This window comes from Chiloscyllium plagiosum, chromosome 19, assembly GCF_004010195.1.
Source record: "Chiloscyllium plagiosum isolate BGI_BamShark_2017 chromosome 19, ASM401019v2, whole genome shotgun sequence".
Classification (NCBI taxonomy): Eukaryota; Metazoa; Chordata; class Chondrichthyes; order Orectolobiformes; family Hemiscylliidae; genus Chiloscyllium; species Chiloscyllium plagiosum.
In genome coordinates this window covers 60,706,514-60,721,880 of record NC_057728.1, presented here as the reverse complement: position 1 = coordinate 60,721,880, position 15,367 = coordinate 60,706,514, and positions in this window count along the sequence as shown.

Below are 15,367 nucleotides of genomic sequence, written 5' to 3'. Positions count from 1 at the left end.
CCTTACCATACATCAAAGAAGTTTCAGAAATGACAGCCAGACTACTAAGACCCCTCGGAATCCTAATAGCACACAAACCCACCAACACTCTCAAACAAAAACTAACAAACTTAAAAGACCCAGTACAAACCATGGACAAAACCAACGTCATCTACAAAATTCCATGCAAGGGCTGCCACAAACACTATGTAGGACAAACAGGAAGAAAGTTAGCCACCAGGATACACGCACACCAGCTAGCCACTAAACGACACGACCCTCTCTTCCTCGTAGCCCTACACATGGAGGAAACAAACCACCATTTCGACTGCGACAACACATCTATCCTGGGACAGGCTAAGCAGACATGCTAGAGAATTCCTAGAGGCCTGGCATTCCAACCACAACACCATAAACAAACACATGGATCTAGATACCATCTGTCAACCCCTCAGAAAACGAACAGGAAATGACATCACCACAAACCCAGGAACCCCATCCAGGACAAACATATAAATAGAAAGCAGGAGACAACTGCTTTGCTTCACTTGAAGGTCGCCACTGATGATGTTACCTAGCCAGGTTATGAAACGTCTGGATATCAAACCTACAGCTCAGTGAGCAAACCTACACCATACCCCTCACAGTTGATCGGTGAGGTGCAGCAAGTTTCTTGCCCTATCACGGGCCTCGGTTCTGATGACCTGTGTTACCAGGATGCATCCTAAAGTGCACCACGTGAGGTTGACAATTCAGTGTCCAGGGAGAAGGACAACATTTTTATCCTCTTGCCACAGGGACTGTATTGTCAGGAGACAGAGTGTTGGGAGCTGTCAAAGGCAAGAGCAATGGAGGGATTTTGCAGAGTCTGTGCCTCTTTGCCATCTTAATGGGGAGAGACTTGGGTGTGCTCCAGTTCAGAGTGATCTAGATGTACTCATTCATGAGTTACAGAAAACTAGCACACAGGTACAGCAGATAATGAAGAAAATGAATGAAATGTTGGCTTTGGTAGCTAAAGGAACAGAATATAAAGTTAGGGAAGTATTGTTGCAACTATAGAAGGTATTAGTGAGACCACACCTGGAGTATTATGCACAGTTTGGGTCCCCTTATTTAAAGAAAGATGGAGTGGCATTGGAGCCAATTCAGGGGAGGTTCACTAGACTGATCCCAAAGATGAGGGGTTTGTCATATGAAGACAGATTGAACAGTTTAGGCCTACAATCTCTGGAATTTAGAAGAATGAGGGGAGGTCAAATTGAGGTATTCAAGATGATAAAAGGTGTGGATAAAATTGATTTGGACCGGATGCTTCCTCTTGTGGAGCACTCTAGGACAAGGAATCATAGTCTTAGGATAAGGAGTAGCAAACTTAAAACAGAGTTGGGGAGAAGCTACTTCTCCCAAAGGTTTGTGGATCTGTGGAATTCCCCAAAGTGCAGTGGATGCTGGGACAGTGAATGAATTTAAGGAGGAGTTTGACAGTTTTTTTTATTGGTAATGGGTTGAAGAGTTGGGGGAGGTGAAGCCAGGAAAATGGGGGTGAGGAGCATATCAGCAATGATTGAATAGCAGAGCATACTCGATGGGCCGTATGGCCTAATTCTGCTCCAATATCTTATGAACTTATGAACATTCCCACTTCAGATGCCCCTTGGTTGTGACAGTTAGAGGATCCCTGAAACTAAGTGACCGTTAATCGACGCCTCAAGGGCCTGAATTAATAGTGAATCAAGGAAGTCCCCACTGGGGCTGCTCGCTGCACAGTTATTTGGTGAATTGGTGAGAATGGGATAAGCCTCTCTCCAGAATCACCTCAGCCCATTATTTCCCTATCTCACCACCTCCAGAGAGAACAAGATGACTCCCTTGGACTTTGTTGATCTGCTGGAAATATTGACATGCAATTGTCATTGAATAATGTAAACGTGTGCACTGTAGATAAACATAAGTTACTCAGAGCTAAGGAAGGGATTGACATAGAAAGCAAAGGCAGTGCTAATCTCGCAAGAACATTGTCTAAAAATGACCATTTTCTTTCTTTCTTCAACACGAATGGGAAAGCGTGCATGATCAAGTATGATCTAACAGTTTAAAATACACCATCTGGAAAGTGCTTTTTGTATGATAAAACCGAAGTAAAAGGGGGATTGAGTTACTGGCCTATTTCGTTACTGCTCATGATCAAAGAGATTGCTTTGTGTGACAGATTAGGAGACATTTCAATTAGTTCCGAAGGGAAAGGGGGCCTTCATTTTGTCAAAGCTGACATTCTTGCAGATTAAGAATAATTAGGATAAATGTTCAGAGAACCAATGACCATTATTTATCTTCTCAAAAAATCAAGTGAAGAAAGTTTATCCAAGGACACAGCCTCAGAGTGCAGGGATGACCTTTTAGAACCTAGAACGTTACAGCGCAGTACAGGCCCTTCGGCCCTCAATGTTGTGTTGACCTGTGAAACCAATCTGAAACCCATCTAACCTATACTATTCCATTTTCATCCATATGTTGCTGAGTCCACTGCTGTTGCAGGCAGGGCATTCCACGCCCCTACTACTCTCCGAGTAAAGAAACAACCTCTGACATCTGTCCTATATCTATCACCCCTCAGTTTAAAGCTATGTGCCCTTGTGCTAGCCATCAGCATCTGAGGAAAAAGGCTCTCAGTGTCCACCCTATCTAACCCTCTGATTATCTCACATAACCTTCTTGTCTCAAACGAAAACAGCATCAAGTCCCTCAGCCTTTCCTTGTAGGACAGTGGTTAGCACTGCTGCCTCACAGCGCCGGAGACCCGGGTTCAATTCCTGCCTCAGGCAACTCTCTATGTGGAGTTTGCACATTCTCCCCGTGTCTGTGTGGGTTTCCTCCGGGTGCTCCGGTTTCCTCCCACAATCCAAAAATATGCAGGTTAGGTGAATTGGCCATGCTAAATTGTCTGTAGTGTTAGGTGTAGGTGAATGGGTCTGGGTGGGTTGTGCTTCGGCGGGTCGGTGTGGACTTGTTGGGCCGAAGGGCCTGTTTCCACACTGTAAGTAGTCTAACCTAAATCTTCCCTCCATATCAGGCAACACCCTAGCAAATCTCCTTTGGACCCTTTCCTAAACTTCCACATCCTTCCTATAATGTGGTGACCAGAACTGTATGCAATATTCCAAGTGTGGCTGCACCACAGTTTTGTACAGTTGCAACATGACTTCATAGCTCTGAAACTCAATCCCTCTACCAATAAAAGCTAACACACTGTATGCCTTCTTAACAACCCTTTCAGGAATCTATGTACATGGACACCGGGATCTCTCTGCCCATCCATGCAAGAATCTTTCCTTTAACCCACTACTCTGCACTCCTGTTGCTCTTTCCAAAGTGAATCACCTCACACTTTTCCACATTAAACTCCATGTGCCACCTCTCAGCTCAGCTCTGCAGCTTATCCATGTCCCTCTGTAGCCTACAACATCCTTCGGCACTATCCACAACTCCATCGACCTTAGCATCATCCACAAATTTACTAATTTACAGAGCTAAGAGCAGCAAGGAGGGGACATGAAAGGTCCTTAGTCGGTAGGATTAGGGAAAACCCTAAGGCTTTCTATAGGTATGTTAGGAATAAAAGAATGACTAGGGTAGGAATAGGTCCAGTCAAGGATAGTAGTGGGAAGTTGCGTGTGGAGGCGGAAGAGATTGGGGAGACACTGAATGAATACTTTTCTTCAGTATTTACTCAGGAACAGGGCATTGTCGTCGATGTGAATACTGAGTCACAAATAAGTAGAATGGATGGCTTTGAGGTATGTAGAGAAGAGGTGTTGGAAATCCTGGAAAAGGTAAAAATAGATAAGTCCCCTGGGCCTGATGGCATTTATCCTAGGATTCTCTGGGAAGCAAGGGAGGAGATTGCAGAGCCATTGGCCTTGATTTTTATGTCCTCTCTGTCTACAGGAGTAGTGCCAGAAGACTGGAGGATAGCAAATGTGGTACCCTTGTTCAAAAAGGGGAGTAGGGATAGCCCTAGTAACCATAGGCCGGTGAGTCTCACTTCTGTTGTGGGCAAAGTCTTAGAGAGAATTGTAAGGGATAGGATTCATGCACATCTGGATAGGAATAATGTGATCAAGGATAGTCAGCATGGTTTTGTGAAGGGCAAGACGTGCCTCACAAACCTTATTGAATTCTTTGAAAAGGTGACGAAGGAGGTTGATGAGGGGAAAGCGGTAGATGTGGTATACATGGACTTTATTAAGGCGTTTGATAAGATTTCCCATGGTAGACTAATGGAGAAATTGAATCAATGTGGCTAAGTGTGAGGTGATTCACTTTGGGAAGAATAACAAAGAGATGGGGTACTGGGCTAATGGTCGGATACTTGGTAGTGTGGATGAGCAGAGTGATCTTGGTGTCCATGTACACAGATTTCTGAAAGTTGCCACCCAGGTAAATAGTGCGGTGAGGAAGGCATATGGCGTACTGGCTTTTATTGGTAGAGGGATTGAGTTCCGGAGTCCTGGGGTCATGTTGCAGTTGTATAAGACTCTGGTGCGGCCGCATCTGGAATATTGTGTGCAGTTTTGGTTGCCATACTATAGGAAGGATGTGGAGGCACTGGAACGGGTGCAGAGGAGGTTTACCAGGATGTTGCCTGGTATGGAAGGAAGATCGTATGAGGAAAGACTGAGACACTTGGGGCTGTTTTCATTAGAGAAAAGAAGGTTTAGGGGTGACTTGATTGAGGTGTACAAGATGATTAGGGGGTTAGATAGGGTTGACAGTGTGAACCTTTTCCCGCGTATGGAGTTGGGTATTACAAGGGGGCATAGCTTTACATTAAGGGGGGTAGATATTGGACTGAAGTTAGGGGTAGGTTCTTCACTCAGCGAGTCGTAAGTTCATGGAATGCCCTGCCAGTAGCAGTGGTGGACTCTCCCTCTTTATGGGCATTTAAGCGGGCATTGGATAGGTATATGGAGGATAGTGGGTTAGTATAGGTTAGGTGGGCTTGGATCGGCGCAACATCGAGGGCCAAAGGGCCTGTACTGCGCTGTATTCTTCTATGTTCTATGTTCTATGTAACCCATCCTTCTACACCCTCATCCAAGTCATTTATAAAAATGACAAACAGCAATGGACCTAAAACAGATCCTTGCATGCACCACTAGTAACTGAATTCTAAGATGAACATTTCTCATCAACCACCACCCTCTGTCTTCTTTCAGCTCACCAATTTCTGATCCAAACCATTAAATCACCCTCAATCCCATGCCTCCGTATTTTGTGCAATAACCTTACATGGGGAACCTTATCAAACACCTTACTGAAATCCATATACACCACATCAACTGCTTTACCTTCATCCACCTGTTTGATCATCTTCTCAAAGAACTCAGTAAGGTTGTGAGGCACAGCCTACCCTTCACAAAATCATGTTGACTATTCCCTAATCAACCTATTCCTTTCTAGATGATTATGAATCCTATCTCTTGTAGCCTTTACCAACATTTTACCCGCAACTAAAGTAAGGCTCACTGGTCTATAATTAATAGGGTTGTCTCTACTTCCTGTCTTGTACAACGGAACAACATTCGTTATCCTCCAGTCTTCTGGCATATTCGAGTCTAGATGCAGGTAGATAGGATCGTGGAGAAGGCATTTGGTATGCTTTCCTTTATTCATCAGAGTATTGAATATAGGGGTTGGGAGGTTATGTTGTGGCTGGACAGGACGTTGGTTAGGTCACTGATGGAATATTGTGCGCGATTCTAGTCTCCTTCCTATCAGAAGGATATTGTGAAACTTGAAAAAGTTCAGAAAAGATTTACAAGGATGTTGTCAGGGTTGGAGGATTTGAGCTATAGGGAGAGGCTGAATAGGTTGGGGCTGTTTTCCCTGGAGCATCGGAGGCTGACTTTATAGAGGTTCATAAAATCATGAAGGGCTTGGATAGGGTAAATAGACAAAGTCTTTTCCCTGGGGTGGGGGAGTCCAGAACTAGAGAGTATAGGTTTAGGGTGAGAGGGGAAAGATATAAAAGGAACCTAAGCGGAAACATTTTCAGTAGAAGATGGTATGTGTATGGAATGAGCTGCCTGAGGAAGTGGTGGAGGCTGGTAAATTTCATCTTTTAAAAGGCATCTGGAGGGGTATATGAATAGGAAGGGTTTAGAGGGATATGGGCCAAGTGCTGACAAATGGGGCGAGATTAGTTTAGGATATCTAGTCAGCATGGACGAATTGGATTGAAAAGTCTGTGTATGTGTTGTAATTTTCTTTGACTCTGTGACAATGATGACATAAAGTTCAAAGCCAAAGGCTCAGCAATTTCCTCCCTGGCTTCCCAGAGAATCCTAGAATAAGCCCCATCTGGCCCAGGGGACTTATCTACTTTCACACTTTCCAGAATTGCTAATACCTCCGCCTTGTGAACCTCAATCCCATCTAGTCTAGGAGCCTGTTTCTCGGTATCCTCGTCTACAACACTATCTTTTTCCGTGTGAATACTGACAAAAAAATACTCATTTAGCGTTTACCTATCTCCTCTGGCTCCACCCACAACCTCTCACTAGTGTCCTTGATTGGCCCTAATCTGACTCTAGTCATTCTTTTATTCCTGACATACTTATAGAAAGCTTTAGGGTTTTTCTTGATCCTGCCTGACAATGACTTTTCATGTCTCGTCCTGACTCTTCTTAGCTCTCTCTTTAGATCTTTCCTGGCTAACTTGTAACTCTCAAGCACCCTAACTGAGCCTTCACGTCTCATCCTATGCCTTCTTCTTCCCCTTGTCAAGAGAAGTTAGTAAACCACGGCTCCTTTGCTCAACCACTTCCTCCCTGCCTGAGTGGTACATACTTATCAAGGACATGCAGTAGCTGTTCCTTGAATAAGCTCCACGTTTCAATTGTGCCCATCCCCTGCAGTTTCCTTCCCATCTTATGTATCCTAAATCTTGCCTAATCACATCATAATTGTCTTCCCCCCAGCTACAACTCTTGCCCTGCAGTATATACCCATCCCTTTCCATCGCTAGATTAAACATAACTGAACTGTGGTCACTATCACCAAAGTGCTCACCTACCTCCAAATCTAACACTTAGCTGGATTCATTGCCCAGTACCAAATCCAATGTGACCTTGCCCCTTTTTGGCCTGTCTACATACTGTGTCAGGAAACCCTCCTGCACACATTGAACAAAAACTGACCCATCTAAATTACTTGAACTATAGTATTCCCAGTCTATATTTAGTAAGTCAAAGACCCCCTAAACAATTACCCTGTCACCCTCGCTCCTATCGAGGATCATCTTTACTGTCCCATCCTCTACATCTCTGGAACTATTCGGAAGCCTGTAGAAAACTCCCAACAGGATGACCTCTCCTTTCCTGTTTCTAACCTCAGCCCATGCTACCTCAGTAGACAAGTCCTCAAACATCCTTTCTGCAGCTGTAATACTGTCGTTGATGAACAGTGCCACACCGTCCCACTTTTACCATTTTCTCTGTTCTTACTGAAACATCTAAACCCCAGAACCTGTAATAACCATTCCTGTCCCTTCTCTATTCATGTCTCTGAAATGGCCACAATATCAAAGTCCCAGGTACCTACTCATGTTGCCAGTTCACCCACCTTATTCCAGATGCTACTGGCATTGAAGTAGACACACTTCAAACCACTTTCCTGCTTGACGGGGCACTCTTGCGACCTTGAAACCTTATTTATGACCTCACTACTCTCAACCTCCTGAACACTGGAGCTACAATGCAGTTTTCCATCCCCCTGCTGAATTAGTTTAAACCCACGCGAAGAGCTTTAGCAAATTTCCTCCAGGATGTTGGTACCCCTCTGGTGCAGGTGTAGACCATCCTGTTTGTAGAGTTCCCACCGATCCCAGAATGAGCCACAAATATCCGGGTATCCGAAACCCTCACTCCTGCAGCATCCCTGTGGCCACATGTTCAACTCTTCTCTTTTCCTATTTGTCACCTTGCTAGCATGTGACACGGGTAACAAACCAGAGATAGTGACTCTGCTTGTTCTCGCTCTAAGCTTCCACCCTAGCTCCCTGAATTTCTGCCTTAACACAGTCTTTGAGGAGCAGGAGTTGGTTGTACTTCCCGCAGATGCAGTCAGCAGGGACACTGGTGGTGACCCTTACGTCCTAACTGCCATTCCCACTATTCTAAATTCCCAAAAAGACTATTGAAAAATAAAAAAAAACTAGTTACCTTACCAATCTGGTGCACAGAAGCCTTTTTTTGGTTAGAGGAGGACGATGGGTGAGTGGTGAGACACTACCTATGTAGTGTTTCAGGTAAAGCAACCACTCAAATAGAGTCATAGAGATGTACAGCACGGAAACAGACCCTTTGGTACAACCTGTCCACGCCGACCAGATATCCCAACCCAATCTAGTCCCATCTGCCAGCACCCGGTCCATATCCCTCCAAATCCTTCCTATTCATATACCCATCCAGATGCCTTTTAAATGTACTAGCCTCCACCACTTCCTCTGGCAGCTCATTCCATACATGTACCACCCTCTGAGTGAAATAGTTGCCCCGTAGATCTCTTTTATATCTTTCCCCTCTCACCCTAAACCTATGCCCTCTAATTCTGGACTTCCCCACCCTAGGGAAAAGACTTTGTCTATTTATCCTATCTATGCCCGTCATGATTTTATAAACCTTTATAAGGTCACCCCTCAGCCTTCAACACTCCAGGGGAAAACAGCCCCAGTTTATTCAGCCTCTCCCTATAGATGACACCCTCCAACCCTGGCAACATGCTTGTAAATCATTTCTGAACCCACTGAAATTTCACAACATCTTTCCAATAGGAAGGAGACCAAGTATATAAACTCACTTACTCAGCAGACCCGTGTCCGCTCCTGTTCAGCGCGCGCTCCGCCTATTCACACGGTAAGTTTATATCATTTCAAATTTCCCTTCCTGGGGCAGGCTCCTGGTCCTCACTGTGGCTCTTCTTGCTGCTGCTGCTACTGGAACAAGAACTGAACTGAGATGAGCAGGAACTTTTTTCAGTCAGAGGATGGAACGTCTATGGAACCCATTTCCGCAGAGAACTGTGGAGGCCAAGCCATTGAGTGTCATTAAGACAAAGATAGGTAAGTTCTTGATTAGTAAAGGGATCAAAGGTTACCGGAACAAGGCAGGGGTATGAGGGTTGAGAGACGTACCAGCCATGCTCAAATGGCAGAACATGGTCTGAGTGGTCTAATTCTGTTCCTATATCTTATAGTCTTAGGAGCTTATGGTTAAAACGAGTTCAAACTCATTCTTATGTTCTGCCAGGCACTATGACAATTGATGGAAGACCCTCTTCAGGTTAGGAAGTGGTGAATAAATAATGGGTTTTGGACAGTGTTGCAAAATAGCTTGAAATAAATAATTTAAAAGGTATCAAACATCCTGGAGAGACATCTAACAATGGAAATATAGAAGTTTAATCAAGGTTTAACTATGGAGCAGCACGGGAGATGGCAAGACTAAGAACATTCTCAATGAAAAGGACAACCAGAAGTAACCATGGTAACTGACAGAATTATGAGGAACGTTTAAAATAAAATGTAATTGAAGAATTAAAACGCATCAACAATTAGTGATTCAGGTGCTATTAAATTGTGCCAGCTGCACAGTGCCCATGTAATGTTCATTACAAGATCAATAGGAAAGGCAACATAATTCATCGGTGTTCTGGGCCCACCCTGGCTGGGTGAAATGTGATAAATTGCAGTGGTCATGCATTTGTCGAAATACTGACCAATGCACCATGATACTGCTAGAGTGAGACCTCATGGTTTGAGGTTAACGGGTGTCAGATTTAAAACAGAGATGGGGAGGAACAGTTCTCTCAAAGCATCTTGAATCTGTAGAATTCACTGTCACAAAGCACGGTGGATGCTGGGACATTGAGTAAATTTAAAGAGGAGATAGACAGATTTTTGATGAGTGAAGGCCTTAAGGGGAGCAAGCAGGAAAGTGGAGTTGAAACCAAGATGTAATCAGCCACGATTGTATTAAATGTACAACCTGGAGTCATGAGCAGAGCACAGCATCTCATGCCAATGTACCTTTAAGGTCTCACAAGCATTCAACCAGGCAGGCACAGGCAATTGGTGGAGTTTTGGGGTCCAGGAGAATATTAACACCTTTTATTTTGTAGGCTCCCAGATCATTCAGATGCTGGCCACAGAACTGGGTTCAGTTGCGGCTGTTGGTTAAGCAATATGGCTGCCCCTCGAGAGCCAAAATGGAGTTGAATGCACTTGCTCCCTGGAACCCATTGGATACTGTGTGAAAGAGCAGCGAGCAAATCATAGTCTCAGTTCGTGTGACTCAAGTAGCATTTTCGACTCAATATTCCTGCTTTGTCCTTTCTGGACATGTTAACCAGCAGAGAGGAACCATCACTGTTTAAAGGGAACATCAATTACTTACAGGTTAGCAATGAGGGACAATTCCAAAAATGTTTGACACCTTACATGATTCTTTGAAGTTTCAAAGTTCTCCGGGAGGAATGGTTTGGCAAGTGCCCATTTCAAACCTTCAATTGTTCCCAGGATTGGGTGACAATATGCGTTCCCTTCAGAATTAAGCAGATAATGGTGGATGAATAGAGGCCACACAGAGTAAGACAAGATGATTTGATTTAAGGAGAATGACCTCTCGGCAGGAGGACTTATCCATTCGGTCATTCAGGAAACAATTCCCGAACCTCAGCCAGCAACAGTGTGGGAGAGACGCCAGGTCACGTTTGCAGAGCATGCTCACTGAAATCTCCCAGGTGGCTGTGGTGACAGCTCCCACCTAGGAGCAAGGCAAAGATGGAAATACCAGTGACTGGAAAGGTGACTGTGCCTTTATACATCAGGCATTTTCCAGGCAGGAGCGGAGACATTTGCAGCATCTCAAAGTGTGCCATCCTCTGTTGTACTGAGATGCTCTATTCCAAGACATTCCAATCATTCATGTCTGCTAGAGGTCGGGAGGCAGGGTACGTTATCTAAGTTATCTGGGATTGAAGGAACAGTTGTAATCTCGGAATGGGTGAGTTTAGGTGAATTGGTCAAAAGGTACCACCTCGGGCACAGTCAATGTGATAGTGAGAGGACAAAGGCTGGCATCTTGGAGTGGCATCTCAGTAATTCTCTTCAAATCAAAAAAAAAGCAAGGCTGTGAATAGAGGTTAAAAACTGTTATGAAAGGTTTTGATAGAGTTAATTTAGAGAGAATGTTTCCTGTTGTAACAGCATAGTATTGACAAGTACCATTCACCCAACACAGACACCAGGTATAGGTTATCTTACAAAAAGACAGAATCTAACCATCACTTCTAGACATTCTGTGGCATTACCATCACTGAATCCCCCACTATCAACATCCAGGCATTGACATTGGTCAGAAACTCAACTGAATTTACCACATAAACAGTGGCTACAAGAGCAGGTCAGAGGCACAGAATATTGCAGCAAGTAACTCACCTCCTGACTCCCCAAAGCCTGTCCATTACCTACAAGGTACCAATCAGGAGTGTGATGGAAAACACCTCACTTACCTGAATGAAGCTTGACCCCATTTAGGACAAAGCAGCCCATTTGATGGGCACCACTTCCACAACTACCCACTCCCTCCATCACTATCATTCAGTAGCAGCAATGTGTACTATCTACAAAATGTATTGCAGAAATTCACCAAAGATTCTTAGACAGTACCTTCAAAGCCCAGAACCACTACCTTCTACAAGGACAAGAACAGCAGATACATGGGAATGTAATCAACTGCATGTCACTCACCATCCTGACTTGGAAATATACAATGGGCAGCATGAAGATAGCATGTTGCCCGACACTTCAATTAATAGGTTTTTCAGATATCCCGGTCCCTGTCCATTTTTTTTCTTCTCATTTCCTATATCTTTCTTTTATATCTGCCATGCCGTGCGGTATCTAAAATATACACCCATTCATGCAACACTTACTACATTAAAGTCATGATTTGGAGATGCCGGTGTTGGACTGGGGTGTACAAAGTTAAAAATCACACAACACCAGGTTATATTAAAGTCAGTAATGTGCCACCTCATTGTTAATGTGCCACCTCATTGCCTGAGGCATTACCTTTTCAGTTTTATTCTAAGATTTGTGATCAAGCAGCAAGATGCAATGCATTTTTAGTCATTGCAATCTTAAGAAAAGAGCTATTGAACCTACAAGCCAGCTCACTCTGAACTCATGCTGTAGACAAATAACACCAAATTAGATGAGGCTTCAGTGCGAAGATGTGCTGATTAATTCAAAAACAGATTCGAAGAATTACTTTGGATTACGGAAGGAACATGTTCAATTGATGTCAACTTGGCTGAAGTGAGCTGATTGAGGATGAAGATGTCTCAAAGAAATTATCTCAAAGTACTGTAAGAAATTATAAATTCATGTTTGTCATTTGGGAAAATGCATTTGTTTTTGTGACAACATTAGTGAATCCAGAATTATATAATAAATCAAACTAAACAAAACTAATTCTGGTAATACATGAACAAATAAGATTTTAAAATAACACACTTATAATCCAGTCACTGTTAAATATTTACGAGCAGTATTTTGGAGGCTGTGTCCATAACAAAAGTATTAAGTCAATAAAACAGAGGGGAGTTAATGACAACTGAGGCTTTAAGTGACAATAAAACTGACACCTGATAATATGATGTCTTTAGTTGCAAATAATTGGCCTTTTCCAGTAAATTTGAATTTAACAATTCCAATGACTAGGAAAATAGCAATGTACAATTTGATAAACAATGACATCTCAGATAATTAGCATGAATTGACTTTGAATCAAATGTGCCAAATATATTAGAAAGGTGCTAGAAACAATGTGTTCTTAAGCCAACGTCATTACACGTCTTGCCCAGTGAAAATCACAGGAGGAAGGCCTACTGAGCGGGTTGGGCCAACACTAATTATTCCTGATGACAGCCAATACTACAATAGTATTAGAAATTATTTGCTCAGGACTTAATTGTTAAAGCCTCAACTGACAAAAGTGTTGACTAGAAACCATTTATTCACCAATTCCTTACTGCCAAGTAACCTATAGTACAACACAACTCAAACATCGCTCTCTGCTGGAGTCATCTTCAGAAAGGTTAGTGTTTGTTGTCATACTCGCACTAGCCTGGAATTTTAGGAAAACACAGGGACTGCTGGAGAAACTCTGCAGGTCTGGCAACATCCATGCAGAGAAAACAGAATTAACACTGAGTCCTGGGTGACTCTCCCTCAGAACTAAATGGTGCTGAAACATAGACTCTTTTTGTTTACTGGAATTTCACACTTGCTCCAGCTTCATCACTGTAAATGTTTCAAACGTATGGTGAAACCGATAAATTTCTCCTGATTTTGGAAGATATGTCTTCATTTTTCTATAGCTGATAAATAATGTTTTAACAATGTTTCAGTTAACAGTGAATGTGCAGGTCTGATATCTATCTCATGTCCAATACTGGAAAGGGAATATGCAGAGGTATGATTCCTAAGTGATCTAAAAGGCTCCATCACCTATAAAGTAAATACATATTAGATTGCTTACTTACAAGTGTGGAAACAGGCCCTTCAGCCCAACAAGTCCACACCGACCCTCCGAAGACCAATCCACCCAGACCCATTCCCCTACATTTATCCCTTCACCTAACACTTCAGGCAATTTAGCCTGGCCAATTCACCTGACCTGCACATTTTTGGATTGTGGGAGGAAACTGGAGCACCCGGAGGAAGCCTACGCAGACACAGGGAGAACGTGCAAACTCCACACAGGAAAAATGTTTTTTTTTCCGTTCCATGTAATGGAACATAGTGCTCCTGTTTAAAAAAAGACAGAACAGAAATGGGGAGGCACCGGACAGTCAGTCTAACTCCAATAGTAAGAAAACTGTTAAAGATAATCATGCAGGTCAAATAGGAGGAGACAATGGCCTAGAGGATTCCTGATGAAGTGCTTTTGCTGGAAACGTCGATTCTCCTGCTCCTCAGATGCTGCCTGACTTGCTCTGCTTTTCCAGCACCACACTCTCGACTTTGATCTCCAGAGTCTGCAGTCTCACTTTCTCCTAGAGGTATCATCGCTAGATTATTAAGTCAGAAACTCAGCTAATGTGCTGGTGAACTGGATTTAAGTCCCATCATGGCAGATGGTGGAAGTTGAATTCAGTAAGTAATCTGAAACAAAGAGTTCAGTGATAACCATGAAACGATTGTTGGAAAAACTCATCTGGGTCTTTTTGCAGCAGAGAGCGGTGGGAGCTGGGCGGAAGTGAAGTCGGAGCACAAAGCCAGTCAGGAAGGTAAATGATTGTTATTTGAGTGGGTGGGTGTGTTCTAGACCCCAGGTCCTACAAAGTAGGGCCTCCCTCCCACCCTCCTTCTCTAACCTAAATTAAAAGTCCACAGACTTGCCCCAAAAAGAGGGTCCAAGGAAGTTCCTGTGGATTGAAGAGTGAGGCTTTAGCTCAGGAGTCTTTGACAAGGAGGTTGAGTGAAGTGATTACACCACAGTTGAAGAGGGTGAAGACATGATTGCCCAGCTGGTTCAGTGTGCTATGTGCTTGATGTGGGAGGTCAACGACTCTGGTGTGTCTGGCTCGTATAAGTGTGGAAAGTGTGTGCACGTTCAGCTACTGACAGAGCATATTGCAGCACTGATGAAAGAAATCGAGAACCTCAGTCTCATCCAAGAGAACGAAATCTTTCTGGACAAGACCTTCAGCGAGGTTATTACACCGACCATACCAGAAGAGAGCAGAAGTCAGCAGACGATGAGGAAGGCAGAGAGGAGACAGGTGCAAGAGACCCCGGGGGAAGTACCCATCAGGAACAAGTTGAATCTTTTGGAAACAGTAGAGACAGATGACACTGCCAGTCTGTGAGGCGGCCAGGTCTGTCAATCAAATGTTGGCGCAGAGGCAAAGCGGAAGAGTCGGACATCGCACAGAGCCGTGGTAATAGGGGACTCCATAGTGAGAGGAACTGACTGGGGTTTTTGTGGCAGCAGACGGGACTTAAGGATGGTGTGTTGCCTTCCTGGTGCCAGGGTTAAAGACATCACAGACAGAGTGCAGGAAATCCTCAAGGATGAAGGTGAAGAGCCAGAGGTGGTGGTACATGTCGGCACAAATGATGTCGGGAAGAAGAGGAGGAACATACTACAGTGGGACTTCGGAGAACTAGGAAGAAGGCTGAAAAGCAGGACACCCAGGGTGGTTACCTCCGGTTTGCTTCCAGTTCCTCGGGCTGGTGAGGCCAGAAACAGGGAGATAATGGACTTGAACATGTGGCTGGGGAACTGGTGCAGGAAGCAAGGATTTAAATTTTTGG